Raw genomic sequence first — 27,199 nt, forward strand, 5'->3', positions numbered from 1 at the left:
ACTCCACGCTACTGATGACAACCCTCTGAGCTCTGCTTTTCAGCCAGTTCTCAATCCACCTCACTGTCCACTCGTCTAACCCACATTTGCTGAGCTTGCCTAGGAGGATCTTATGGGAGACAGTGTCAGAAGCCTTGCTGAAGTCAAGGTACACAATGTCCACTGCTCTGCTCTCACCTACCCAGCCAGTCATTCCATCATGGAAGGCTATCAGGTTGGTTAAGCAACCAAGGATTTCTCGTTGATGAATCCATGCTGACTACTCCTGATCACCTTTTTTTCCTCCATATGTCTGGAGATGACATCTAGAAGGAGCTGTTCCATCACCTTTCCGGAGATGGAGGTGAGGCTGACTGGCCTGGAGTTGCCTGGGTCCTCCTCCTTGTCCCTTTTGAAGATTGGAGTGACACTGGCTTTCCTCCAGTCCTCAGGCACCTCTCCAGTTCTCCAGGACCTTTCCAAGATGATGGAGAGCAGCCTGGCAACAACATCCGACAGCTCCCTAAGTACCTGTGGGTGCATCCCATCCAGGCCCATGGATTTGTGGATGTCTAGCCTGCCCAGAAGGTCTCTAATCCTTTCCTCCTCAACCAAAGGAAAGTCTTCCCTTCTCTGGACTTTCTCCCTCACATCCAGGCTGCAGGATTCCTGGGGGCTGCCCTTAGCAGTGAAGACTGAAGCACAGAAGGCATTCAGTAATTCTTCCTTCTCTGCATCCCTTGTCACCAAGGCCCCTGCCCCATTCAGGAGCAGACCCACATTTTCCCTAGTCCTTCTGTTGCTGCTGACGTATTTGAAGAAGCCCTTCCTGTTGTCCTTGACATCCCTTGTCAGACTCAATTCCAACTGGGCCTTAGCCTTCCTCGCCGCATCTCTACATACTCTGACTGCATTCCTATAATTCTCCCAAGTAGCCTGTCCCCTCTTCCACAGTCTGTGTATTTTCTTCTTCTGTCTGAATTTGGCCAGGAGCTCCTTGCTCACCCATGCAGGTCTCCTGCCCCCTTTGCTGCACTTCCTACTGATAGGGATGCACCTCTCTTGAGCTTGGAGGAAGTGATGATTGAATACTAGACAACTCTCCTGGCCCTCTCTTCCTTCTAGGGCCTTAACCTATGAGATTCCACCAATTGAGTCTCTGAAGAGCCCAAAGTCTGCTCTCCTGAAGTCCAGGGTTGCAATCCTGCTTGTTGCCTTAGTTCTTCCCTGCAGGATCCTGAACACTTGAAAACATCCTGCAGCCACCCCAAAGGGCTGTGGGACATCTTACATAACTCAGGGTGCCTGGGCAACACATCATTTTGATAGAAGCTAATAGTAGTACCAAAGAACGAGGGCAGGGAAAGTCATGGGGACAAATGCATACGGTCAAGTACAGACATTGACTCCCAAACTCCTATATTCCAAGATGTGAGGTGACTCCAATTTTGAAAACAAGGCAGGCTGTGCCCTAGCTATGCAGCCCCTCTGAGAGTCAGGATTGGTTAAAATGGTGACAGCAGTGGCTGCATGTCCTCTGAAAGAGAAATGGTTGTTTTCTTCTGGCTCATGACAAGGTGGATGGTGTTAGTGTACTCTTTGACCATAGCTCCAGGATGGCCCACAGAGACTGGGATAAGGGATGAAGACCTGAGTCACAGAAGGAATTAAGGCCCTAGCTTTCCTCTTGGATTTAGGGATTCCCCAATGCTGTATTTGAGGTATTCCACAGCCACAGAGTTCTTGCTGTATGCAGCTTCTTTTGTCCTTCTTTCCTTGCCCAAGAATCTTATCCTGGGTTGTGATCCTTGAACTTGGGGTCTATATCTGTCCTAACAACCATACATGAGAAAATTTCTAGCTGAAGCCTCTCATGAGGTGTATTTTGGATTGACATATCCTTGGTCATCCCCCCTCAGCGAAAGCATTGCCTGGGAGTGGGTATCTCTTTTCTAACTCTCTCTCTATCTGAACTAGAGCAGGGGCTGAAGCTCAGGGCTCCCCCAGGCCAGCATAGCCCTCAGTTCTTAGGCTATTGAAACTCCACAGTCTTTGATAGTTGCTTTGTGATCGTTAAATACATGTTGAGCTGTTCAGAGTGTGCAGAAAGCTGTGGTAGAACTGAATAAATTCATTTTTTTTCCTTGAAAAAGCAGATTGGGTCAAAATCAAATTACTGGAAAACTGAATTTCCATGTTGTGAATAGTTCTGGCAGGTCAGAACCGATGAAAAAAGTCTGAGAAAAAAAAAAGCTATTTGAATTTGGGAGCTAAGCTTATACTCAGAGCTAGGTAACAATCATAAAACAGAGATGCTGGAAGCTGCAGCAACTTTGATGCTGTAGCATGTCACATGGTCACATGTAAGTGCTACCTGGCTTAAAGGTTAAACAAAATGTGCCAAAGGTAGAAGCTATGGCCCTGGAGGGTCATGCTGCATCAAAACTGTGTCTTAAGTTTCTAATAACCCTAGCAATAGTAAACCTGGCATTTATTGTGTTGTTTTGTGTTGTGACTTCAGCAAGCCTGAGGCTGTAGTGGAAGTCAGTGCTGTTTACCTGAGATATGAGAACCTCATCTTGATCCCAAATGGATTTTGCTATTGATATCACTACAGGAACTAGTCCCTCCCCTAAGAGACCTTCTGCCCTCTGGGACAAGCACAAGCATGCCCTGGATAGGCTTCATGGAGGAACTTGAAGCTTCAGGGTGATAACCCTCTGCCTCTCTCAGCAGTGAGGTGAGACATGAAATGTTGTTTCACGAAAGGTCTGATCCTGCTGTGCAATTCCTGCTGTGGTCATGGGGAATTTCAGGGTATGGGAGCCATATGGGCTCTGTGTGATACAAGTACAGGTACTTTGATCTCTCCACTGTTACAATGAATAGGTAAACTCAGCAAATGACTTCAAAAGTCTTCGCTGCTTTTCCTTTTTGCAGGTCACCACTCTGTCTCCTTCAATTTCTGTAGACAAAGTGGGTAAGTTTTCAGTGCCGAATGACACCTACCCAATTTCACCGTGTTCCCACGACAGTTCAGGGCAGTGGCCAAGTGCAAGGAAATTCCAAGGATGCTCAGCGGCATATCTCAGGGGAGGAGCTTGGAAGAAAATATCAGGGAGTTTATGTTTTAACAGGCTGTTTGCAAGATAATGGTGAGAATTAGAGAGTTTTGTCCCCTTTCCATTATTTAGCCCAGTATCTCTGTAGCAATTATCAGAAAGGAAGCACTGCACGGGATAGGTGGGGCTTTAACAAACAACTATATGATACAAATTCTGAGACTGGCAAATATGGTTAGTGTATCTTCTGAACTCACATGACAGCACATTCAGGCTGAGTTTAAACCAGTAACTGTATGAAGAAAAAGTGAAATCCAGAGCTTGGGCTGGACCTTGGGTCTCAGATCACAGCTCCAAATAAGAGACCTGAGAACTGGAAGTTATGTGACTCTCTCTTCTCTTTTTCATACTTTCATTAATAGAGAAGGTGCACTTAAAATTGATGTGTATTTGAATGCAAAGCCCTTTTCTCCTTTTCCCGTGTACTCTGTTTTCTTAGTTATGATTCAGGGCAGCATTAAGCCTTGGCATAGTACAGAGTGCTGTTCTGACTTTCAAAGGATCACATTCCTACTGGGTCATCAAGCTGCCATGTGGTGTCGGGTAACCCACTTCTTAGCATCGCTGTGCCTTAGTTTGACCATCTGAAGAAAGAGGCTGAGACAATGCAATATTGAGCAATATGGGGTGAGACCTAAATGCTGGACAAGTCTTGAGGACAGAAATGATACTGAGCTGCATGAGCACCAGTGCTATATTGAAGAAGGAGGAATCTAAGAAGGTTATGTGTGCAAATTGCACTCCGGTGTGGACATTGTTTCCAGGAATCAAACAATCAAATCTCAAAAAACTGCTTTAAACTTGAGATTGCATCCACTGAAACTGATGGCATTATCCTGGATTTGTTATACAGAACTGATAATTACTCTAGCAGTACCTTGTTAAAAGGAGTTATATAGGGACTTTTTCACATCTGAAGGCTAGATGAATCTAGCATAATTAACTACTTTGATCTAATACATCATGCAGATCACTGACTTTCATTCAGTGGTTCTTAGAACACACTACAAAACCTGTGGTTGTATTAGAGCGTTGTATTTAGGAAAACATTTGCTTTCTAAGCTTCTCATGAAGATTTGCAAACTCTTAGTGTTGCATGTAAGTACTCTTGATGGGAGCAATGCATGGTCTACTTGAGATACCTGACGTAAGTGCCTGGACTACTTTGGCCGTACATGGAGCTGGACTAGTACAGCCAGCGGTACAAAGAAACCAAACTGGCTCATCACGTTGTTGAACTGAATCATTAGAGCAGTGACAGCTAAGCTGGATTCTTGGAGTTGGCTGTACAAATACATGGGCTGTGACAAAATCGTGATGCAAAGCTTGAACAACAACCTTGACGTAAATCAGTGGTGTGCCCTCATGGCAATGAAAGCTAGTTGCATGCTCGGCTGCCTTGGCACAGTTGTAACCAGCAGGTCAAGGGAAGTAATTATCACTCTCTGTTTGGCACTTGGGAGACTGCATCCTGATACTAGGTCCAGTTTGGGGTTCCCCAGTATCAAGCAGATGGTGACAGATGGGAGTGAACCCAGAGGAGACACCAAGCTGGTTGAGGCTGGAGCAGGGGACGTAGAAGGAGAGGCTGAGAGCTGGGATTGTGCAGTGGGAGAGGAGAAGGCCAAGTGAGATGTTGTTGCTATCTATGGCTACCTAATGCATAATTGCAGAGAAGGTGAAGCCGGATTTCTCTCAGAGATGCACAATGGAAGGATAAGAAGTGAAGGACAGGCTGTAGCCATTGAAATTTCAATTATATATAAGGAAAAAGTTCTTGATATAGTCAAACACTGGAAAAGAAGCGTGGGTGGATGGGAATCTCCATCCTTGGAGATATTCAGAGCTTACCTGGACAGGACTCTGAACATCCTGATTTAATTGGACTCCTTTGAGCAGAGACCCTCAGAGATCCTTTGCTACATCAAGTATTCTACGATCGTGTGAAGCTATGTCACTGAGATGGCTGAGAGATATTAAAGGTGAGAGATGTGTGGGTGGAGATGGATTCAGACCAAGAGAAAGTGAGAAAGTGAGAAGGACAGGTCTGATCAGAGCTGAGGAAGAGATCAGGGTGGAGGGATGATCTGTGACACGAATGAGGACGTACCACTGACTGTCGATTGCTAGTTCCTGTCAGCTCATCCACACAGTAGATGTCATCTTTCCCATTGACTCCGAGCAGATATTAAATGGACTTTGTGCAGAGTGGTCTGATGCCTGGTTTACAGATTGTACTGGTGGCACAGAAAAAGCCCATAAACACAATGTAAAGGGAAAAAAGAGTGGGACTGAGCTGAGCTTTTTTCTCCCTTCCTTTTCCTCATAGATAATTTAGTTGATAAGGTTTTCATTTCAGTCTTGGTCTCCCTTTGCTTCCAGGCTACGTGAAGCCTCCTGAGCTGAACCTAAACTTGAAGGCCCATAAATGAGCCTTACTCATTCACAAGAAAGGCTGCACCTAACTTGGCCAGTGTTCACTGACAAGATCATGGCACCATTGCTCTGCTAAGGAAATAAAATTCTCTAACTGTGTAAACATTAATGAACTAACCAGGCTCAAATTACAGGCCTCAGTCAAATATAATGATAAACCATTAGCATAGTCCCTAGAATAGTTTTGTCCCAGAGCAAGCAGCACTGTTCCAAATAGTCCTGTAGTTACATAAGCCAGGTAGCATTCGTGATGATTAGGATGGATGTGATCAGCCTGTTCTGGAATGATAAATGATAAAGGTGTGCATCCTTCCACCTCAGCTGGCCGTCAGGCCAAGAAACTGGCTTGACAATGTTCATTTTGCTGGCATAAAAATGACTGTGATACTTAAGCCCGTGACCTAGAAGATGTTCCGGTAAGATGAGCTGCATAGATCACAGTGTTTCAGCTTTTTATAGGTTTGTTCAATTCTGTCCCTTGGTGCATATGAAATGCATTTGGGAACTTAATCCTAAAGCTGGCAAGGGGAGAAGAGATGGGGTGGGAGCAGAGCAGATTTTACTGGATCACTTTCACTCCGGGCTGAAGTCTCCAGCTTCCCAAGGATGCCTTGCATCTCACAGCTTTGCTGAAGCATGAAGTCGAGTAACTTGGCAACAGTCAAGCAATCAGTCCCTCCTCTCTGCTTTAAAACTTACCCTAATTCTTTGTTCCAGGAGGAACCATTGAAATCAAAGTGGGAGACCATGTTCAGGGTAGATGCTGAAGACAAGGATGCAGAAAAGAGGTTGAGTAAAGTTTACAAGCAGCCTCTTTTATGGCTTGAAATAAGTTTCTCTGGCTGTACATCAGTTGTTTCCCTAACTCATCCCTCCTTTGCCTTGTAAACTGTTTATACAAAAGGACAGCTACAGCAATGCTTTGTTAGTGATGCTCTTCTGGCTCTGTATCACATTTTGAGTCAACTCAGAGATGAGATTTCCAAACTGCATACAAACCACCTCCTTTAATAAATTGGCCTGATGCAAAGAGCTTCCTACCTGGTGATCTTTGGGACAGCTTTACCATACAAAGTTGGTAAATCCCTTTTCCTAAGCAGAATCCTCTACATGCAAGAATGGCCTTCACCCTCAGCCAGCTGAAACATCACATCGGAGCCCAGCACCCAGCTCCCACCAAGAAGTGGCACTCATTGCTCGAGAAAGTAGGCAAGTAGCACAGGAACAGGGACATGTTAAAGGGAATGGGGAAGATGAGACAGAAAGATAATCAAATGGCAAATCCTTTCTTCTCCCAAAAGCCTTATTTTAAGAAAAAAAAATGAGTAGAGGAAAGGCTGAAAATAATAACAGTATCTGGATTTACAGAATCACAGAATGGTTGAGGTTGGAAGGGACCTCTGGAGAGCACGTAGTCTGACCTCCTTGCTCAAGTAAGGTCACCTAGAGCATGTCAGACAGGGTTGCATCCGGGCGGGTTTTGAGTATCTCCAGAGAAAGACTCCACAACCTCTCTGGGCAACCTTGTCCAGTGCTAAAACCAGGGCTCGTCCGGGATTTGAACCCGGGACCTCTCGCACCCTAAGCGAGAATCATACCCCTAGACCAACGAGCCGACAGGGTATAGGATACAGTAAACCTCCAAATTATTTGCTATTCTGACCACACTTGTGTTTTACAGTGCCAGGACTTAGCCATGCCAAGAGGAACCAGCAATATGTGGATGCACAGTCTGTGCAATGCTGTCATATATTAACAGTGATTTTTATCATTATCTGGCTGCAGACAAGGCCTCATACTGGATCAAAGAGACAAATGGAAGTCATCTATGGAAATAAAGTCTGAAGGGCAAAATGTGGATGAGGAGGAGACTACAGAAGTGCTGGGCAGAACTCACTGCACCACAAATTAGACATGAGAGAGGAAGACGTGCAATTTTCAAACAGTCTCTCCTTGTACACTTGGGATGCCCTCAAAGACTCGGCAGTCCTTTTGGGTCACAAAAGTGCCAGAAAGAGGAATGAGAGTGGAAAAAGGTGCAGATGCTCATCACTGAGGACACTAGGAGGCAGATAGGATATGTGTAGGGGGGGAGTTAGATCAACTCTGTCCACCTAAGAGCTTCAAATAGAGCTAGTTGACTGGACTGCTGCCGTGACACATGGAAAAAGTGAAGCATTTCCAGAGGGAAAATATATAACTGTGTTAGATAGTTATCTTTGGGATAGGCTTGCTTAGCTGTGATAATACCCAGTTCTCTCTTTTCCCTGTGGGAGGGCACTAGGTGAATGTTTTGTACATGGCTAAAGTTGTTGGAAAGAATCTCACTCTTAAGGAGGAAAAAAAACAGGAAAATCCAGGCATGAGTGCCCAAGTGACAGCTTGTAAGAGACACAGCCAGCAATCAGTTGCAAGTGTGAGAAGGGTGAGAACAGGAGGCTAAAGGGAGGGCTGCTGGGGGTGCCAAATGAGAGAGATTATTTGGAGTGGATCAAAGGAAAGGGAAGCAGAACATGATAATCTGGGGCAGCCCTTCTCCTGGATGGGATCTACTGAGCTGTGAGCTAGCGCCTCCAGGGAATCAGCCAGAGTCTCAGGACTGGTATGCTTAAAACATGACTGGATAAAGAAGTGATGCACATGCTCTAGGGAACAGTCCCAGGGCAGGCAGGGACATCTGTAGTAAAAGACATTTCTAACTCACATTTCTTGTCAGCATTTGTCGTATAAGGAATAGAGATTATGGGTCTTATTTGGAGACTGTTGGCGCTACTGGGAAAGAAATGCAGTAACCCATGGAGCAAAATGTCACCTGGCTTTATTAAAGTTGGTGGCTTTGTTACGGTGAGTAAAGCTGAAACAGTTTTTCCAGGAAGAAGCTTGGAGGAGACTGTGAAGATGCTTTTCCATGGACACAAGCACACGCTACGTGTCTGATCGCCACAACTGAACTATTTGACTCTGGGGACCATGAGGTGGCGCAGTTACCCTGAATATCAAATCACAGCCGGCTGCACGCTGGCCAGGTATCTTCCCAAAATATGTGTCCACTCCCCAGCTGCATAACTACTACCATGTGTTAAGGAACTGCTGCTTTATATACCATATAGCTAGATCATCTAACTCCTTTTTTTTCCTTCCCAGGGAATAGGTGAAGTTCTGTGGGACAAGAAATGCAATTAAGTGTAGTGCACTCTGCTATTAGCTAGTGTGGCCCTTGCAAAGATCTCTTTCCTCTCCTTTTCTTAAATAGGGCTTTAAAAAAATAAACTAACGGCAAATGCATTTTATGTTTTCCCCCTGGAAAGCACTACGAGGACGTTGCTTGTTTTCCTAGCAGGGGCGGCAGGATTCAAAATAACAAGACACAGACCACATGGCAGAGGGTGTCAGATCCCCAGTGCGGAGCGCTGCTGTGGCTACCTTCGCTCCACATATCCCATCTCCAAGAGAGGGAATAAAAGGTCAGAGAACTGAATCCTGCTTGCGTATAGTCTCCAGTCCTGTCTGTCATAGGGGCCTTTTTGTGTTTTTAAAGCAGTGGTAGCTCCAGAGTTTTCTCACCGATTTCCAGGGAAGAGGATGGTGTTGAATCACCCTCAGGTTCCCCACTGGTAAACTGGGAGTTTTCCCTGCTTCCTGTTCCAAGTGGTTATTTTGTCTGACTGCATGCTCACAGATCACCCCGAAGGTGGTTGCATTTTAGGGGAAAATTTGTGTGCCATCATGAAGTGAAACACCTATCTCTCAGCAGAGAGGACAGGGTTTCAGGTGAGCTCCGGTCTGCAGATAAAAGTGCTTTGGGATACAAAGAACATTCCTCCCTTGAATATTGTATTTGCTCAGGCAATGACCCCAGCTTTTCCTAACCTAGATTTGCCTTCAAAAGCTACCGTGAAGGTAAGACGGATGTCTCTTCTGCAGCTCCTGGTAGTCAGCTGCTCCCTGAGGAGCGTGGCCATAACGTGCATGTGACGTTGCACATACAGATACCGTATGGTGCTGCATAAGCACCCATATGGGAAATATTTCCTGACAGTAGGTTTTGGTATTCGTTCCCTAGAGCTTCACTGATTCCTAGGGCGATACAGTAAGAACTCCCACTCTGCAAGTGCATTTTGCTGTGTCTATAAATGCCCTCCCAGCACGTCAGGCCCTGATTCTTATCACCTGAACACTTGAGAGATCAAAACCCTGAGTCTGGAGAGAAAGACTTCTCCAGACTCCACTGCACATGCCGCCCTGGGCATCTACCCCTGTCCAGAGGCTCCACTTTCTAGTGCAAGAGAGGCTTGGACTGGAGTGAATGCAGCACCCTGCAAAAGCACAATGGGGAATGAATCCAGAGAGGAGTCTCCTCCCTTGGCCAGGAATGCAGATCTCCTTGCATTTGAGGCCGACCGTCACGGGGAAGAAAGATTAATGGGTGCAGATACTGCTTTTCATTCTAAGGAGAGAGGGGTAAGCACCTTGTGTACAGCATGGAGTGGAGGAGCCACTTCTCTGAGCATGTCCATGTTTTCAGAAATGCTTTTGCAATTGCCTTCCCAGCTCAGCACAGTGTCCAGCTTGTCCTGCTTCAAAGAGGATGGTGTTTTTGTTAGAGAAACCACATAAATGCCCTTCAGTGGCCTAGATTTGCCTTACAGTCACTGCACTGAAGCAGCAATGTCTGGAGCCTGCTTAAAGGCACCTTAGGAGCCCAACTAAACCCCCACGAGATCCAAATCACCCTTAGGGGATGCCTTTCTCTATCCATTGGGTGGCCAGTTCTCCTGAAATACACCTTCAGGGACTGAGGCTGGGGCAACCACTGCAATGGGAACCTGGTCACAGGCATCTCTGGTGCTGCTGGAGCTTTCCCCCTTGCTCCTCAGCGCCTGACTCATGAGCATCAGCTGCTTCTGCTGTCTGCTCCTCATTGTGAGCCAAGCCCTGCAAACCTAAGCATTCTTCCTTGCTTAGACACCACAAGCTTTATTTGCTTTAATCAAAGGGGCCCCTGATAATTATTAACATATTTAATTATTTTTACACTGAGTCACTTGGCTTGGGCGTGGAGTGATCACAAGGATTGTTTTACTACAAAGACCCAGGCCTGGAGCATTTGCACCACCAAGCAATCACCGTTCACACATGGAGCGCCTATTGATGTCTGCCTCCGAGCTGGCCTTTCCTCCCATTTCAAATTGCTTTTCAGTTTACTGGAAAGACTGCTGGCCTCAAAGGGAGGAAAATCAGGCACATTCAGGCAATTTGCAGGGCTGTTTACACACAAAGGTAGGGAGTTGCTAAGTCAGGGCGTGGGGTAGAGCTGGCAGTGAATTATGTTCATCTGAGCCGGGCTACGGCCCCAGGGTCTCTAATTCGTGGGTGGGGGTTAGTCCCTCTGCCCCCAGTAGACTTGCATGCCCCCCCCCCCAGCTCAGCGCATTATGTGGCCTCGCACCAGCAATCAGAGCACACTGCAATTAGTGGTATTTGTCTGAGGAAACTCATAACTCTGCACTTCCACATGATTTATGAGGTTCCCGGGCCCGGGCAGGTCCATGAGCTGCAATCGTTCCCAGCCTCAGCGGTTCACGGCGAGGCTACCTCAGGAGGTCCGAGGGGACCAGCCTTCCCGTCCCCCAGGCGCAGACCTTGATGTGGGGCCAAACTCGCAGCAGGGGGGTGGACAAGAAGGGCGATCGGAGTGACTTTCTTCTCTGAGTTTCCACCTGCGCTTTGCAGGGAAGCGCTGCCCTCGGCGAACCCCCCCTGCACCCCGACTCCATATCCGTGAGGGAGGGAGGTATCGATGGGGCACTGCAAAAATGTTAATGCAGCTCTGTGCCTGCAGACCTGAAACAACCACCGTCTGCGTGGTGGCATCCAGGATGGGCACGGTGCCTGCTCCATCTTCCTTAATTCTGTGTCCCACCAATAAACTAGGGCATTATTCAAGTCTAGAGATACAAGAAAACCTAGGCTGGGACTCGAGGACACACAAAGGAGGCCTTGGCAGGGCTGGAAATTGAGAAAAAAATCTTCAGACACTCTAGGTAAATGTTGGCCTTGTTGAAATCCATGTTTAGGAATAAGTTTTTGGTTAAATGCAAATACAAATATTTATACAGAGAGAAAGAGAGGTTGAAAGAAACAAGTTTTACAAACCCCAAACTGCACAAATTTAAATACATCAAATCTTTTAATAAAAACTAGAACACTGATGCTACTTAAAAAGGACAGAAGATAGGAGCTGGTCTCTGCTTTCCCTGGAGGAAAACGGTTGGAATATAGTGATCAGACTGTTTCCACTGAGCCTGGACTTTTCTCAGAAAGTCTTCTTTTATCTTTTTTGAGGGGTCCAACACATTGTATCAGCATTTTCATGAGCTCCAATAATAATAACACTCCTTTTGTCTTGGCTATTTTCACTGAAAGCCCTGGGGAGCAGAGCTGGTGTCCCAGGACCTAAAGGCTTGTCTCCACGAAGGTTGTTTTACAGAGTCTGAGCTTTTGGGTGGGCATCGATCACCCCAAGGTCCTTGTAATTCTGGTGTTGCCTTATTCCTCTAAAGCGTTTGTGTGGATCTCTTAGCGGTCCTCAAGACCATGAAGATGACCAAGCTGTGAGTGTGGCCAAACTCCCCTGCAGCTTCCATGGGGCCTGGCAGGCTCAGCCCCATCCCGAAAAGCTGCCTGTGAGACCCCATTGGCAGGCAGAGTGGGGCAGAAGTTGTTTTTGGAGCTGGTTTTTGCTTCTGTCCCTCAAGTGCAGGCTGGACCCAGCAACGGCTCTTTGGCACCTCTCACCGAGCACTGACCCAGCCTTGCACCTTCATCTCCCCAGCGTGTGTAATAGCTACAGTCCTGCTCCCCTTGGACAGAGCATGACCAAGCCTGGAGGAAAAGCAAATACACAAGCTTGTGTGTTCCTGGGCTCGGCTCCATCTTTATCCAGTGCAGGGAACAGTGGGGTTTGGGAGCATTGTGTGATTGCTGCAAAATAGGAGGCGCAGGCTCCTTATTACTATATCTCTAATCTACCAGCCCGGAGATGCTGCAGGCTGAGATGAGTGACAAAATGCAGAGCAATGTTCAACCATGCTTGTGGACTCTGCCACGTGGGAACAGTGACTTATCCAAAGCAGCAGATGACAGTGGCTGGAAAGAGCCATCAGAGGCTGGAGGGAAGCATGGGGAAAAAATGCCCTGGGCCCAAGAAGTGCAGGAGGTGGGAAGAGACATTGGAAAGGGCCATATGTTATGTTTGCTCCCGTCAGACAAACTCCTATTAAAATTTAAGTGTAAGCAAAGGAGCAGCAACAGAGCATCATCTCAGGACTTATCCCACCATCTTCATCTTAGTTGAGTGCTCCTGACTGCTACCTTGCCCTCCACACGTGCCTGTGTGCATGTGAGCACTCCAGCTTTTGCACTGCTGAGGAGACAGCTCTCCTTGCGTGGAAGCCACTGCCACATTGAGACTACTGCTCTCCAGGTCTAGCCAAAGGAGACCTGAGGCTGGTAAGAGAGAACAGGAGGATTAATAAGGCGTTTTAACTGATGGAACAATTTTCATTGCGCAGATGAGGAATTGCTGCAATTAAAAAAAAAAATAGAAGGCTAAACCTAAGGAAATTCACATTATTTTTGATCTAGTTGGGCTGTCTGAACTAGTTCCAAGCTTGCACAAGCAACTGTCCCAGCAAACGGAGGGAAGGGATGAAAGACGAGGAGTGGCGGCGCTGTCATTACTGCTGCCGAGAGCAGTCTGTGTCATCGCAGCCTCCTCCACTTCCTGCAGCTCCCAGGCCCTGTGCAAGCCACCAGACAATGCTCCTTTATTATAAGGCCAGAGCAGGGAGGGGAAAAATAGGACCATTAAAGCAGAGGCTATATTAAGCTATGGAAAACCACAAAAAAAAAAAAAAAATAAAAATAAGTGCCTGCAATTTCAGCAGTGCTAAACCGGTCCACTGACTCCCCCTTGGAAAGCAATCTAGATCTGACTCGGGTGGGAAAAAGCCTGTGGTAGTAACCATCCCCCTAATGAACAAACAAAGCAAGACATTTATCTGAGCACTTGATTGCAAAGCTCTGCGCTGCAATTTGCTCCGCTCTGCAAAATAACAAAGCCAAGACACCAGGTAACAGTCAGGCCAAGAAGTCTGTGAGTCTCATTCCCTACAAGTGAATTTTGGCACAGTAGCTACTTCACACCCAATTAATTACTTCAGCACCAGATTATACTTGCAGGCTCCAATAGAAGTGATAATAGGAACCAATTAAATTAATTTATATTTACTTTGTAAGCATATTTTCCTTTGGTAAATCTTTGCTTTAATTTGACAGATTGGACTCCAGCATTTTATTTTCGTTAAAAGATACAGAATCCAGAGGAACAAATCCAAACCTTTAAAGCCAAGAAGTCTTTCCCTTTCAGGTTGAAAAACATGCAGGACAGGGAGTTAAAAAAAAAAAAAAAGTATGCACGTGCCCGGGCTAATAAAAACATACCATGAAAAGTGCAGGGAGGTACCAGCATGAGTGTCTTGCTAGAAGAACATGATCATCTTTAAATCACTGCTTGTGAATGAGGAGGAACTTGGGTGAGGCTGCGTCTCTGGGATGAATCAAGGGCTGGTTCTTATGCAACTTCCTCGGGGAGATTTTGTGTATACTGGTGCCAAAAGTGCCGGACAGGAGTAGATGCTGACCTTGCAGTGGGTAGGGGTGTGCTGAAATCCTCCTGCTTGCAGGGCTGTGGGGTTGAGGGAAGCACAAGGCACTTTGTCTCTGCTAGGAGAATGGGACAGGTGGTGGTTAGTGAGACATCTGCACCAGAGCTTGCAACCAGGATGAACTTTCATGTCGCAGCAGTCAGGCTCATAAAACAGCTTGCCTGAGAGAGAGCTCTGCATTTTGCTGTTGCCTGCTATCGGAGAACCAGCTTGTTAACTAAAACTGGGATGGTCCCAGGTCATTATATTTTGGCACACCCCTTGAAAGGCTGAATGCCTTTGTGTTGCAGGTAGCATCCTGTCCAGCGGGCGTGTGAATGTCTGCTCCCTTTGCACGCAGGAAGGGCAGCTGTACTGCACCTTCTTCTGGGGACAGTGCAAGGCAATTTGTGTCTGTAGCAGACTCCCTATAGGATGGCTCAGTAGTGCATGATTTATAAGCCATGGGATTTTCTCTTCAGTGTCTCAGGGACAATCCTAATGAAGTATAGTATCAGCCAGCTGAAGAGAGTCCTGCCAGAGATAGGATAAGCCACAAAACTAAACCTGCATCTCACTGCCTGATGCTGTGAGTTTGTATCTCCATTAGCCTTCACTCCTGCCATTGGCCCTTCCTTCCTCCCCTTTTTCCATCCAATTCTACCCCAGCCTCCCAGAATTCATAGAGTGAAGAATTTTTTTTTGGTCACCTCAGTGACAATATTCCTGAAAATGGTTAGGTACCTACTTTCTTTTCTTCTCCTGTCCTTTCTCAAGCTCCAACCACAGCAGAAATGTGACTCTAGCAAAACTGCCCTCTCCAACCTTCAGACTTGAGGTGTGATGGGCCCTTGAGACATAGTTCACATCTCAAGCAACCTCTATTTCTATGCGAGAAGCTTGGAGACTTCATGGCACTTGGAGATCTACCTGAGCTCTCCATCACTGCAAAAAGTCTGATTAGTTTTTTCACAAGCCTCTAGCAACCCTAGTGGAGAGTTGTGCTGCTGGGAGAACAGACTGGGAATCAGTATTGAAAAAGAAATGCGGTTAAAGTCAGTTGTATCCTTACTCTGACCTCCACTGAAGTTATTAAATGTGGACCACACTAAAGGCAACAGAGCTAGAGACATCCTAGATGAGAGCATGGCCTGGTGACTACATTCTTCCCTCTGGTGCCATTAGGAGAGAAATTTCTATCCAAGCTCCAATAATATCTCTTTGTGCTTATCATGGTGGGCTGAGTGTTTTCAGGATGAGAGCAAATATGCAGCTCTCATGGTCCTTCACTGGTACTTTGTCTACTTGGATAGGTGCCTGACTGAAGCCTCTATCTTACCCTCGGCTGGCAAGAACAGAGACACGATGGGAAAAACCTGCCCCTTTCTCGCTTTGCAGTACAAAAGTGAAGCGGCTCACCAAAGTTGCCAAAGAGGCTTTGGGGACACTTTAATGTCTTTGGAAAGCACTTGAGCTCTTTTTGGGCTCTGGAAATCTGCTACTTCCAACGTTGCTGCTTTCTCAGCCTAGCGTAACGCGTGGATTTTACAGCCGTTGAGTTGCTACTCATTTTTCACCTCTGGATGGTGATATATGGCTTCTGGAACAAAGGTTAAACCCTCTTCCTCTTCTAATTTATGCTATTTCACACAGATTGGTGCTGTTGCACTCAGAAGTGTTTTTTGGACAAAATCCCAAAGAATCCAATTTTCTCTTCATTTTGGATGTCCCATGCTTGAAGTCAGGGAGATATGCAGGTATCATCTCAGAAGACTCACAATCAGGAAGTCTCTCCACAGCAATGTAATGGACAAGGATCTGAAAAAAAGGCATCCACAGGACAACCTAAGTACTTCCCCTGGCATGTGTTAGCAAGGCAATAACCTCAGGCTGCCACTAAGCACTGGGCGGGTCCCTGTTTCCTTTGCACACCTGAAGGTACATTGCCCAGTCAACAGCCTGCTTGTGCAGAGAGAAGTGCATTCAGCAGGTCAGCAACCTTGTTTGCCCCCTCCAACCCTACTGAGAAAATAAATAATAATAATAAAAAACCCCCCAGAAACCAACAACAAGGAAAAATAAACATTGTGCTGAGTAAAGGGCATAGTTCTTTATTGCAGTCTAGACTTCCTAAAGTCTGTTTTAGCTCATTTCCCTCTCTTGATTTATTCCTTTTCCCTTTTCAGGCTCCACTTGCTTTGTGTTGGTGACTGCAAAGGACAACCGTACGTGAACAGTGCCTTTGGCACTAGCTGAAGCGGTCCCCAGGGGGCTGGGCTGTAGACGGATTCATCGCTGTAAGCCAGAGGTCGGTCCTGAGCTGAACCGGTGCTGGTACCGGTTTGTGCAGCCGCAGCCCATCCACCGTGACCAGTCACAGATGACTCTTGCTGCGGGTGGTCAGCGTCACGAACCCAGAGGAAGGCTTTGCTGCACTGTCCTTCATCTTCAGCGAGGCATTTAACTGCTTTACCACCACACCCCAGGAGCCATTGTTATACTTGGCTTATTCTTCCACCAGATGCAGGGTTTTTTTGCTTTAAAGGAAAATTTAAAAACGAAAACTATGTGAGCAGAGATTTACAGGCTGAGTTACCACTGGGCCAGGCAGTGGGGGCCTTACGAGCTGAAATAAATCTGCACAAATGTTCAAGTTCTGCTTTTCACCCTCCATGAACCCTACCAGATTGACTGAGAATAGTCTCCGTGCTCACCTGTCTAAGACAGCTAAGTTTGGGCACCCTTTGGAGCAAGAGATGAGATCTAGCCAGACTGTGCAAGAAGAACCCCAGAAGGAAATCTATGAGCTGCAATTTACACAGACTAGTGTCCATGCACGTGTGCAAATGTGTTCGGTACAGGTGCCAATAACACAGTGACCATGGACATCGTCTCTTGCAGCTCGGGGAAAAGCGAACTCTGTGCATTGTGTGCTCTTACTCATCTGAAGATGAAAGGAAAAGGGTTGTTCTCCTGTTTCCCAGTGTGAGCCCTCTCTCCCTGGCTCTATCCATGACTGAGGGTGTAAGAGAAGGGTTTGCACCCACCTTGAGTGGTCAGCGCCCCAAGCCATCTCCAAAACAGTAATGCAAGCACAATGCTGGTCACTTCTTGACTTGAATGATGTCACCTATGAGGTGTTTCTGCAACACGTTCAATGAGCCATAAGGATAATACTTTCTCATTTCTGTGTCTTATTCAGCCCTTTGCCTTTCTCGCTGGAAGCCTCTCTTGTAGTTCTGAGTGTGTCACTATTACCTTCATTTGGCTCTCTCTCAAAAATTAATTTCTATCCTAACAGTTTTAGGACATGAAATAGTATTATCAAACAACATCAACATTTTAACACAGTCAAGGGCCTTACAACGGGAAATGAGACTTTTGGATTGTCTGAATTCCTGTGTCTTCACCCCTCACCTGTCTTGCTGCTTAGGTCCTTCATGTTCATTCACTGCTTCAATAAAAAGCTAGTTTGTAGGTTGTTGAAGCTATTACCATGTCAGTTTATTTTGAAAGGCTTTTGAGAGCTGCCCCTAAAAGAATGTGAAGAGCCACAGAAAAGATCAAAGGCCTGGGAAAAAGTCTCATGCTAGATTCTCCACCTGCTTCACTTACCAAGGGAAGGTCAAGAGGCTCAAGAGGGGCAGAAGTTTGTTCTCAGGAGAAAACATCCAGAGGCTACACAGCCTTATAGTCTATCAGAGGTTCAAGGCTGGAACCTGAAAGCAGACATATTTCATTTCAAAATGAGGCCCAGTGCTTTAACAGTGGGAATGATTAAGTGTTGAGACAAAATACCAATGAAAATAGTAGATTCTTCCTCTTTAGATATTTTCAAATTGTGAGCAGATGCCTGGTGAAACAGAGGCTTTAGCCAAACACAAGTTACTGGGTTCCTTATTGGAGCACGCAATTTTACAATCCATATTATATGGAGCTCAGAATAGATGATCTTATGGCCCTTTGTGACTTTAAAATCTGTGAAGCAGGTAGTTCTGGATCGAAAGGAGACAGGTTACCTCTGGATTTGTGTCTTGAATCTGAATGACTTCACTGCCTAGGAAGAGACAAAATCTGACTGAAGCTTTTCTCCTTTAACAACCGTGTTGTTAAAAATACAGATTTTACTTCCAAGTCGAATTTTTCTGGCTTCAGTGTGTTTATGAGTCTGCCTCTCTCTTTTTGACTGGCTAGAAAATCTTACTTCTCAGGATGATACCAAGCAAAGCCTCTTGGCCTTTACCCTCTGTCAAATGTGGTTGAGACTGACCAACACAGTTGGATGCTGTTAAGGAGGGAACAGACAGACATGAGCATGCACACGCATTCTCAACCTGACAGACTGATGATTGTATTAGCTTTGTTTTTTTTTGTTTTTTTTTGGTTTTTTTGTTTTTTTTTCCCAGGCTAAAAATAGAGGATAATGAAGGGTAACACGTAATTGAATGAAAATTTATTTATTAAAGCGGAGATTGGTGGATTTAACAGCATTAGATAAAGCACTTGCTTCTGATAGCAGCGGACTCAGTGGGATCACCCCAAAGATCTTGTCATGTCATTTGGAGTTATATACTAAATATTACAGTCAGCCTGACTTTATTTATTCTTGGATTCGTAAAAAGTGAGAGTCATTCAGTACAGAAAACTGGTCCCTGCTCAATTTTCACGAGAGGTTGGCAGCTTACCTTCTAAAAATAAAAACTCAAGTGGTATTCACCATCCATGTGATCTGAGCCGGTTAGGAATCTATTAAGGGCCTTTCTGGGCTGTGTTTTAGAAGTTAGTGTCTGTCAAGGCTTTACCTTGGGTTTTGCCTTCCTGACTCTGTGTCATGCTGTGTGGAATAGCTTTGCTCTCTGAAGGAATCCATCTCCCTGTCTTTCCCCCTGCTACCCTCCCACAGGTTTGGGGTTTAGCTGGTTTTTGGTATGTGGTAATAACAATTTGTCAGGATGCCAAGTTCAAAGTCTCTAACCTACTGCCAACGTGAAGCCCAAGAGTGAGGTCAGGACTAATCTCAGACTTCTGACCTCCCAGTCGCATCCACCATTACTGGATCAGAGGAGAGAAGTGGAAGGGCTTATTTTGAAAGGTTTTAGATTTCAGGTGAGGTCAACAAAAGATTTGGCCAGATGGAAAAAATCAAGAGGATAATATGGAGCATATTAAGGAAGATGAAAGGCATCGTGTAAAGCAATCTCCTCCTTAGCCTAGAAAGGAAAGTCTAACTATCAGGGTAACCTTCTGGTAATGGCAAGTAAGTCTGAGCCATCAGAAAATGTAGCAGAAACCAGACATTGTCCTGGAGAAAGTAATGCAAATGTAGAGATTCAGAGTGATGCTCCTGGGATTTTCAAAAGCTCCTAAACAGAGGAGGCCTCAGCCTCCTAAATCAACGGGATTTAGGTGCCTAAATGCTTTTGAAAATGCCGTGAGGCATCTCTCTGCACTTTAAGGAACGTGGATAACCTCTGTCAACCCAGCCTGGAGACTTCATTCACTGCAACTCTCCAACTATTTTGAAAAATTTGGCTCTGTGGAAATTAATAATATCTGTAGACTCTTACCAGAAGAGTCAGAGAATTCAGGCAGTCAGTTCCAGCCCTGTTTTCCAGCCCATTGGCCACCTCATGGGCCTGATATCACCAGGTCATTCCGCGAGTGAGGAATGGAGAGATTTATTCATAGCTATATTGGCAGCCTGTGACAAACTTGGGAAGAGAAACCAGATTTCCTGACCGCCAGCTCTGAGCCATCGATAGAATGGAAAAAGAGCCCTCCCTTCCCACTCACCCTCAACAAAATAGATTTGCATTTCTGGTGTTGTCTTTTGGACTGATGATAGGATTTCTGGTGGACCGAACTTTTCTCCAGTGGGAGGCAGGATGCTCTATGCTCATGCAGTCCTTGGACATGGCCAGAGTACCCCTCTCCCTTAAGCTTCACTTGTGGGATGCACTTTTTGCTCCCATATGCCTTCTTGCAGCTTCTCTCCTGCTTGGATTTGTCCCACTTCTAATGTCCAGGAGGTTTTGGAGTTGTGGTGTGTCCAGTGATGGGGATAAGCCAGTCTGACTGGATGTTGACTGTGTTGGCATAGGATCTTGATGTATTTATTTCATCTGTTGACAAGATTACATTAACAGACAGGTACATACTGGATTAATAAGATAAATTACATAGAAGAGGAATGAATAAATTCACTACATTAGTAAGATCATGGAGATCTGCGAGCATAGGTGCATACTGACAGACCCCAGTGCCAATGGCGAGGCACCACAGCCCTGAAATGTACTCTCCGTGCACTCTGGCAGGACTTGTACAGGAGATCAAATTTTCCATTTTTTTGGATGCTTTTATTAGTGTTTTGGACACAGAGGAACATGGGGAGATGGTGCTATCACTCTGAAAGTGATCTTATCTGGGCTTCTCGGGGCCATTTGCAGCTTAGAGCTGTACAGCTACTCTTTACGGAATTACCACAGAAATGTGAATATATTAGTATAAACACAAACGTTGTTATAGGCATAAATCAAATCACGTTTTAGATTTTTCCCTACAAATTTGAGTGTATTGTAACCGGCATCTTAGTTAGTTCAATTATTTCCTGGAGTTTTCACAGGCCAGAGCTAGAATATAAATCATTCTGTTGCAGACAGAATGGGACATGCGAAGGCTGTGGATGTCTCACAGTTCATCCCTGTGAAAGCTTCTTTTATCACCTTTTCCCCTGACTTCTTGTGGAGCAGCTTCCAGACAGGAGAAGGGTGTGATGGCTCTGGCATGAAAATAATCATCCGTCAAGGACGAACGTTGCAGGTGGCTTGTGTATAACTCATGTTCTCACCAACACGCTCTCCTGAACAGATGAGTGCGCCACTGGACCTACACCAGCAAGATAAGCAGCATATTTGCTATTGCAAACCAAAGAACCTTCAACCTGCTGTGAAAATAGGACTATAAATTGTAGTGGAAACAAGTTTTAACAGGAAATGTGGGTTGCGGTGTCCAAAAATAACAGCAATAGAACTGTGAAAACAGAGTGGTTGATAGGAGGGGAACTCTTTTTGAGACATGGATTTTGATTCCTGTTTTCCTCAACCTGAACCACCTTATCGGGTTTCAATGGGAGCATTGGCAGGGTCAGGCCCAGTGTGTTGTCATGATCAGCGCTTTGGGGATTTGGCCCCAAGTCCTGAGTCGTAACGGGACACGTGCATGCTCCACCGATGCATTGCTTGCTGGGCTCTAAACTCTTCGACAAGAGCCTGTTGCTGAATATATGAACCCAGAAATGATCTCTGGGAACAGGCTCATCCTTTCTGCATCCCAGAAATCTTATTTTTTTTCTGTACAGTCCATTGCATTTCACTCCATTTCACTTCAAATGCAGAGGGAACTGTTTTTGTAGTTTGTGGTTTTAGCTGGCTGTTCGTCTCAAAGCTCTTCCCTGCTGGCGGCATGCAGTTATCTTTCTTACAGAGCTAGTACTAGCAATGAAAAAGGCACACATTTGTGTAAAACATGGAATAAAGTTCTAGTGCTTTTTTGGCATGTCTTATGCATTTCTTAGGAAGAAATTATGCCCTGCACTTGCACGAAGTGCGTTAAAAGCACAATCCCTTCCATGCCTGACTCATGGCATCCTATTGCCTTCAAATTTGTTGATCACTAAAACAGTAACAGCAGCTGGTCTATATTCTCTCACTATTGCCACATTTATACTGTTTGCTAAAATATTGACTGCCTCTGAAATGATAATCATAGCGTAATCACGGCAGAGATGGGGCGAAAAATCCAGTTACAGACAGTGACTATAAAGACATATTCTAGCTAAAATCTTAGACTTAGGGAAAAGCAGTAAGTGATGTTCCCTTGAGGCTGTGACCCAAATCTCCAGTCTTCAGTTGTCCTTCTCCTTTCCCACCTGCTTTGTGCAATGTAACCATTTACAACATCAATATTTCTTCTATGTTTTTCCATCATCTTTCTTCAAATGAAGAGGTGGAGGTAGGAGCTTCTCCATTACCCCTGTGCTGGTCTCACTCAGGACATAGCTTGAGCTGCAAGCAGAGAGAGACTTGGGTTTTCCTACTACGTAAAGAAACCTGAATTACTGAGTTACTATAAATAAACCTAATCTGAGTTTTAAACTAAACAGAGTGGAAGTGAGGATCCTTCAGTTTTGTTCTTCTTCAGATCTGAGTGAAGAATTTATCCAAGATAGAAATGACAAAATAAATACTAAAAAGATCTGATACAACAAAACAAAAATGCCAGTGGAATTGGTCCTAAGCCATACTCGTTATTTTTCAAACAGCTTTAACACTACACAAACAAACAAACAAACAAACAAGCTCCAGTTGTTTTGCTAATTTTTCAGGTTCTAAAACATTAAGAAAAAAATAAACCGTGTCTACTATTATTTGATCACTTTACTTCAGTGGGAAACTTTGAGAAATTAAATCAATTTCCTTGAGCACCAATTTCTGAAACTGAAGTATCATATCCCCCCAGCTCAGAGCAAAGAACTGGGCTTAGAAAGGCCATGTTCCTCTCTCTGAAAAGTACAGCATCAGGATTTTTTTTTGAATTTAATGTTTGAAATGTAAATGCTTTGAGCAATGTTACGAAACCCAGATTGCTCCAGAGATATCCGAGCGAGAAGGACTATAAGAAGTGTGTGCAATTCTGCGTCATCGTCTGTCTATCCCTAGTGATGTCTCAATTTAGAAAGGTAAAATTACTCACCCAGTAGCAGGATGTTTGGCACAAGCGAGAGACGCTCGCGCTTTTATAGCCGAATGCCCTGGCAAGCAGCAAAGGCTTTGGGAAGACTCAGCTGAAGGACTTTTGTTTGGCTTCACTTTGGCACCCTTCGCTAGTTCATGCTGAGCCTGCATTAAATGGAGCAAAAAATCAAACGATTTCTCACCCGCGCCGTGTTTTAAATGAGGCAAGTTTTCACACCTCCCAGGTCAATTCTCACAAGCTGTGCCTAAAACTAGGTCCCCTCTGATTCTGGCACAATTGTCCCTCAGCTTTTCCACCAAAACACAGTAGCCCATGACTGATGGTGTATAAAATGAAAGTTTGCTCATGCCTTTCCTTGGTTCTGCTTGCTCAGTGCAAGGCCTGCTGTAGGTCCCTTTGTTCTTGGCAAGAATGGCCATTAATCATTTTTTAAATTGAAAGGAAGAGGTACAGAGGAGGTTGAAATACACCATTTGAGATGATCTAAGATGATTGCAGACTGGGTTATAGGAGCAGTGGGAAAGCAGTCCAGATTTTTTTCTCCTGGCTGTTTTCTTTTACTATATGGAACAGACATTAGAGACTGTACAAGGTGAATCCCAGCCAGGCTGAAACCAGACTGGTTTCATCAGCTGAATATTAAGTTACATCTGCTGAAGACCAGTATTCAGCACTGCCACCATGGATTTCACAGAACATTAATTAATCTAGGCATCCAATAAATATAACTTTTCAATCCTGACAGTCCTAGAAAACCCAGTCTTGCCACCTGAGCCTGAATGTACCAGGAGGAGAGAAATACTTCAGCTCCTTGCATCATTTCAGGCTTTCTAGTAAGTGTTGGTGCTTCACAAATGCAACAGTTCAGCACCTTACTAGTATGTTACTCCAAGTGACTTCTGGTTTTCCATGTAAATCGTTTAGGTCAAGGGGGTATTTTTAAGCATCGATCACTATAGGCAAAGCACAGTGGCCCCACTGGCTTCCCAATTCATAAGGTGGTTATACAGCATCATGTTTCATGCTAAGGTGCCAGGCCTCTTGCACCAGTGATGTTTCTGAAAATGTCATGTCATGGTGAAGTCTGTCTTGACTATCTGCAAGGAGCCTCAGACGATCTTCATAACTGCAGTCCATAATTCCTACTAGGTTTCATATCTGCTGTTGCCTGGCTGGTATTAGCTGCAACCCTTGGGCAGAGCATCTCATATCTGCCTGTTCCTCATGTGCCTCCATCACATTATCTTGGGTGGATGCCACTGGGTCCTATTTTTTCATTCACTGTGCTCAGACACTACATGGAGTGGACAGTCTGATGTAGATGGCCCACTTGGTGATAGCACAAGTTACTGTCTTGTTATTTTCTCAGCCTGGAGCTTGTGGAAGGAAAGAGCTACAATAAAGCAAGTTTTGTTTTCCTCCTGCTCATCTTTGAGATCTTTCAAATAACATAAAGCTTCATCCCCCAAAGCTGCAAAGGGATTGCTTTTTGTGGGCAGTTTTGGACTTCATCTCAAAGAATGATTCAGCCTTTCCAGTCCCAGATCAAGCAGCTGCAGCCTCCTGATCCAGTACGATTAGCTTCCTTAAGTTAAATTCCCACCCCCCAAAACAGCAACACAAAGCAAAAAGAGTATCTGATTAAAAAAAAAGTGAAAGAACCCTGTAAAAATCCTCTTAAAACTATAAAGCACTTTGTTATCATCCCTCAGTAGAAAGGAGGGATTGCAAACTTTTTAATATTTTTCCATCCATAGTTGCCAAATTCTTCTACGGTCTACAGCTATTGTGAAAGCCAGTCACTGGGAAGCTAAGCTGTGTAAGTGATGCTACCCTGATTTAAGATGTTCCCAGGCCTCAATTTCATGGTGGAGATATACCAAGGAATCCAGGTTAGTCAGGTGGCTTAGCTCTTGAGCTGTATTTGCCCCAAACATGGGAGTTCTGTTTATGGAGAATTCAGAAGTCCATGTGGTAGATACAGGACACAGACAGTTGCGGGAATATAAGGATAACTGAAAACCATTACACATCTTTGGACTCCACATCTTGTCTAGCCACATGCAGGCCTATTTAATGCCTTCATGAACCAGAGTATGCTGTCAGAGAACCCCACTGAGATGACTGGAGTGACTCAAGGTTCACAGCTACGTAACGAAGATTGAAGTGACCTGCTCTTTTGCATTTTGGATATAAATGATCTAGAAAAAGATCATTTGTGATGTAACAGCTAATAGTGTCCATTGGAGTTTTTTCATGTTAATAGATGGAAAGTGAAAAAAGATATAGGAGGAGCAAAACTATTCCCCCGAAATGGACTACTACTTTTAAGGTATTGGCTGATCACATATATCCATATTCTGCAGTGTCAATTCCTTCCCTTCATGCAGCTGTATTTTGCTTTGACGTTATTCCCTAGCGTAAATCAGGTCACAGTTTAGCTCAGCGCTAGTGTCAGATATCAGCCTAGTGCTTGATTTCAGCCAGCTCCTAACAGTTTACAATAAATGAAAACAGCATTTGGTAGGGAAGCAGCAGGTGGGCAACATTTCTTCTCCAGAGTGTTGGGATCATAGGTAGCTACCTGGGAATCATATGATAAGTTCATCAAGTAGCACTGGAAAAAAAAATCTTTCATCTATATTAATTTTATTAAGTAACTAGCTTGTAGAATATCAGAATTTCAGAAGGCTCACAATCAAGATAGTGATGGTTAAAGATAATATAAAATGCAATTTAAAATGCATTCACATTCCTGCATTGTGACTGTGCTTTTGCTCTGTGCTGGTCTGAGATTGGATGGGAAACTTCTTCCAAAGAGGAAACCCAATGAATGAGGCAGGTCCAGGAGGGCAGCAGGCATTAAATGATTTTTTCTTTTCTGCCCTCTCTTCTTCAGTGTCTTTTTCACTAAGAAATAAAAGTGTCTGAGGAACTATAACTCCTTCTCCCTTGCCTGTTGCACCATCACACCTTCTGCAGGTGATAAACTCCATCTCTCTTTTCCATAGAAAATAACCACCTTCATACCTCTTCCTTTACTTACTAGCACTCCCCTTTACTATACTTGTAGCACTTGTCTTTGTTTTTCTCAGGCAATTAACACATCTAGTTCAACTCAGAGAACTTGATAGTGCAGTTTAGCCACCACACAATTTTGTTACCCCATTTCAGACCTGCCGAAGGCCTGGTGTGCTGGAAACCTCATCCGTTTGTTCCAATGGTAGCAGATTGGTGTAATAATAAATATTCTCCCTACCACAAGCCTTGTTTCACCTAGCAGGAGAGCTCCTTACATCAGAGCTTACCATGAAGACTTCTGTCTTGATCCTTGTGCTTTGTAAGCAGAACCACCCCTCTCTTAAATGGGGTGACAAATGTGGAGAGCATCTGCAGGCCACCTCTCTGCAGAGTTGTTGAGCTTGTCCATGTTTGGGTGTCATGTTTGTGCTGTCTGCTCCACCACCATCAGTCCTGTCCAAGGAGAGTCATGTTACCATGCCAGTGCTGCAGTTGCAATTTAGTAGCCCATGAACATACTCAGAAGGAGGACTTCTCTCAGAGCTGGCAGCTAACCTGATTGGGGCCAGCCACATGAAGGATGAGAGTTGACGCATGGGTGAAATCGTCTGAAAATGTCCTCAATTTGACTTTACAAGTTGGGGGGTTCTGAACTTTACAGAGGGCAGAGGAAATCCTGCAGCTTTAAGAAGGTGAAAATCCCGGAAGAGATGACCTAAACGTTGTGCCAAAAATATTTAGGACCAGAGAAGTTACTATGCTAGTTTGACTCACATTTAATATGTTGACTTCAACCGCACTAAATACTCTTGAGGAAAGCATAAGAAATCCCACAGCTATTGGACTGACCCACTCCACAATGACCCAGCAGGTCTGAGAGGGAATGTAGCTCCCAGGCGTGAAAGGCTCTGTCTGTTCCATAACTTAGGTCTTCTCACTGAATAGACAACCACTTACCTCTGAACTTTGATGAGATCTCGGAATTAGCCAAATGGAAGGGACAAAAATGCAGAATTGAAATATTTGAAATATCTGTGGCAAATTCCTTCCCCCAGGGTGGGTGCTCAGAGATGGCATAACAGGTCTCTGCTGATACGTGCCGAATAAATTCTTTCTTGAATTCAATTTAGGATGTTACTAAAGTTTAAAACCACAGGTTAAATCCTCCTAAGGCCTTTA

General features: G+C 44.9%; 1 non-coding gene across 1 annotated transcript; it reads right to left on the reverse strand.

Moving 5' to 3' along the window:
* Positions 1–7,080: 7,080 nt before the first annotated feature.
* Positions 7,081–7,152, reverse strand: TRNAP-AGG (transfer RNA proline (anticodon AGG)). The gene has a single exon. It is a non-coding gene; the product is annotated as a tRNA-Pro (tRNA).
* Positions 7,153–27,199: the final 20,047 nt, after the last annotated feature.

Source organism: Rhea pennata, chromosome 1 (genome assembly GCF_028389875.1).
Source record: "Rhea pennata isolate bPtePen1 chromosome 1, bPtePen1.pri, whole genome shotgun sequence".
NCBI lineage: Eukaryota > Metazoa > Chordata > Aves > Rheiformes > Rheidae > Rhea > Rhea pennata.